The sequence below is a fragment of the Helianthus annuus genome, chromosome 15 (genome assembly GCF_002127325.2).
Source record: "Helianthus annuus cultivar XRQ/B chromosome 15, HanXRQr2.0-SUNRISE, whole genome shotgun sequence".
Taxonomy (NCBI): domain Eukaryota; kingdom Viridiplantae; phylum Streptophyta; class Magnoliopsida; order Asterales; family Asteraceae; genus Helianthus; species Helianthus annuus.
In genome coordinates this window covers 136,493,801-136,497,287 of record NC_035447.2, presented here as the reverse complement: position 1 = coordinate 136,497,287, position 3,487 = coordinate 136,493,801, and the positions used below count along the sequence as shown (strand labels likewise).

The 3,487-nt window shown below is 41.0% G+C and overlaps 1 long non-coding RNA gene across 1 annotated transcript; it reads left to right on the top strand.

Moving 5' to 3' along the window:
• The first annotated feature begins 1,563 nt into the window (after nucleotides 1-1,563).
• LOC110910541 lies at nucleotides 1,564-3,050 on the top strand. Its single transcript, XR_002576245.2, has 2 exons — nucleotides 1,564-2,520; nucleotides 2,608-3,050. It is a non-coding gene; the product is annotated as an uncharacterized LOC110910541 (long non-coding RNA).
• The last annotated feature ends 437 nt before the right edge of the window (nucleotides 3,051-3,487 follow it).

Below are 3,487 nucleotides of genomic sequence, written 5' to 3'. Positions count from 1 at the left end.
TGTAGTTAGTCTATTTTATGTTTATGTTGGTTGTATTTTGTGGAGTATTTGGCTAAAATCGAAGTAATCGAATTATTTATCGCTGCGAAACGCTTTATGACTGTGAATGATAGGAAGTAACAATACGATAAAGTTACCTAATCGATAATCGAACTAATCTAATCATCATAGAACTCGAAACTCAAATTATGCAACTTTGGTGTTATTATACGTGTGTGTGTGCCTCATGTGTTACTTGTGCATGTTTACTTTATGTTATGCGGTAATCAATCGAAACTCGAAACTCAATCGAACTCAATCGAAACCGAATTACGAAAATTGGTGGAGAAGAGATAGTGCGAGATATAGATGCTTGTATGTTGATATAGTAGTTGGGATTAAAAGTAATTTGAATAGGAAACTCTGTCGTACTTGCATCATCCTCAATCGAAATCGAAATATCAAAAATCGTCGCACCGAACACTCGAATCAGGCAGCTGAACGATCAGGCTACCAGCCGATCGAACCGCCAGCCGATCGGACTGCTGTCCGATCGGACAGGCTGTCCGATCGTGCTGCCTGACCGATCGGCCAGCCCTTACCTCTTTTGGCATCCTATAAATACCCCTTGTCACTCTCAAACTTTCTACTTTTGGAAACCTCTGTCCGACCAGCTCGTGCTCCCCTCTTTTTCTCAGATTTCTCTCAAACTGGTAAGATCTCCTCCTAAATCTTGTACTTTCTTGATCTACACGCACTCCTACACCTTTCTATCTTTTAAATCTTAACTTTTAACCGTGAAATTGTGACAACCGGTAATTTTTGGCTCTTAATTACGTGATTAACAGATGATTGACGTGATAATAAATAGTGTTTACAGCGCAAATTAACTTAATTAGGCCTCTAGAGTGCCTAGGAACGTCTATCCGACTTTACAGTGCGCGAACGGTGGTTTACAAAGAAACCTGTGAAACGTTAAAAGGCTACAGATTGAAACCGAACAGAATACTGACAACGCCGACAAGTACGAATCTTATACGAGTATTTTGTGTTTGTAAATTTAGTTTTACAAATTTATCGTGCTTCCGAACGACACAAAACGCAGACATGAACAAAAAACGCGGAAACGGTAACACACCGACAATCAACGACGGAACTGACGCACCGGACTCGAATTTCGTCTCGATATTAATGTATTATGATATATTTGGTTTCGTTTTCGAATTTTAATACCGGTATTTGAAACTGGATTGAGAAACGGTTAAAACTACAAATGACGCAATATGAGAATTTTACCATTATCGACGAACGAACGCGTCGACCGCGACAACCAACGCTATTTTACGTCCTAGAATTTTAAATTAATAATTTGCGATAATTTTTAGAAAAACGGGTGCGTTAACGGGTTCGTAGGAATTACGGGCCGCTTAAACTTGGGGATTGAGCTTGTGGGCCCTGGGCCCAAGCCCAAAACCCACAAGCCTCAACCTAAACATAATATATTAGATCTAAAAATCCTACCAAAATTTTACCAAATCTCTACAAAAGATTTTTATGCAAATCTTATCAAATCTTAGCAAAATCTCATCAAGATCTCAAGATCTCTTCAAGAATCTTTTATATCTCTATAAAAAAAACCCTATTAGGTTCACCATCTTCTCAAACATTTCACTCACACAAACCCAACACTCACATATACTCTCCCTCTCTCGATTTCATTACACAAACACAAAGGAAATTTTATTCTCAAACACACATGGGAAACTAACCCTCTCATTCATCATCTTCCTCAGACACACACATATATAAAACCCCTCTATCATCTTCATCAGGTTCCTAATCTAAATCACAACACTGAACTTACATCATTACTCTCATCTTTCTCTCGATCTATGCAGCAAACACCCACACGACTACAATCAGACTCCACTCCCTCGTTCCTCCCTCATGAGCAGCCGACAACCCCACCCCCCTCTCCTGATGCTTCGCGACAGACAAGTTGGAGTTGGTCTCTGGCAGATTTCCGACCGTCGCACCCCACCCCCTTTTCGATGTGTGTAACCGACCGACCACCACCACCACCGTTTGGTGGTGGTGCGATGACGAAACGAGGAAAGATAGGGATAGACTGAGAAGAGAGAGAGAGAGCCGAGATGAAAGAAGGAGCTGAGAAGAGGAGAGAGAGAGCCGTCAACGGTGTTGGCCGAAGGCTACCAGAGCCGCGTCGGAAGTTTTACGGCGGTGGTGATGGCGATTATTGTCAGCAGATTTGGGTTACGGTTCATCAGGTTCGGGTGACGATGTTGCAGACTTCGGGCTCGGGTCGGATCAGTTTTGGTTCAGGTTTGGCTCTGATTGGGTTTGGGTCAGGTCAGTAACGTTGCAGCTCTGGAAATCTTTGGGAGCTCCTGTCGGGTCGAACAACAGTGGTGCTAGGTGGCTTTGAGTTCAGATTTGGTGGACTTTGAATTTCAGATGACTGTTGATGTTGTGAGTTAGTAATTTGCTCAAAGAGTTTATGTTCTAGTTCTTTCTCTTAAGGTAAATCCCGTATAAATTTCAGATTTCAAAATATATTAATTACATGTATTCTTTTTGGTTAAGAATTAACTGTTCAATACGGGTCAGATCTCGGGTTCTCGGTTTGGTTCGGTCAATAGAAGTCAACGCAGTCAAGGGTGTAGTTCGGGTCTTATTTCGGGTGTTTTGGGTTCGGTCAAAGCTGGTCAAACACTCAGTTCCGGTTCGGTCCCGCCAAAGAGGGTCAACATCAGATCTATGCGGTTCGGGTGCACGTCAGTTGTGGTTCGGGTTCGTGAAGCGAGTCAACTCGGTCCAACCTGGTCAACTCAGTGAGTCGACCTGGTCAACTCAGTTGACCCGGTCAACACAGTCAAACGTCTCGACGTGAAAGATTTGGTAAAGAATTTAGCGTCGCAATTAATATTTACATTGTTTTTACATAGGTTTTGTTTATTTCGTGAAAACGAGCTCGAACCGAACGATGAGAATATAGTTTACATTTCGATATATTTGACAAATTACATATATTATGATTGAATATTGTTGAATCTTGAGATTTGACGATAACTTGCGTTGTCGGGGGCGTCCATAAACAGAGGTGTAAGACCCTAATACGTATTTGACTAAAAGTCGCAGCGGAAGTTCAAGCCATAAACTTTCTTTCATTATAAACACCTTAACTTATTTAAAAATTAACTTTAACATAACTCTTTCATATAAATCCATCAATCGACTTATTTACTAAGTAAAAACATAGCTTATGTTTACTACATTATATACATCAACGTTCCCGTACAATCTCACTAGTGACTCGATCCTCGATCTCTGTTCCTTGATGATCCGCGTGACTCGTACTACCTGCGCTCACCACATTAAATTCATAACATTAGTACGCATTATAAACATACAAGATTTATTCACGTTTACTTTTTGTTCCGTTAACTCTTTACATCCCAGCTTTCCATCTGATCGTACATTCCGTGGT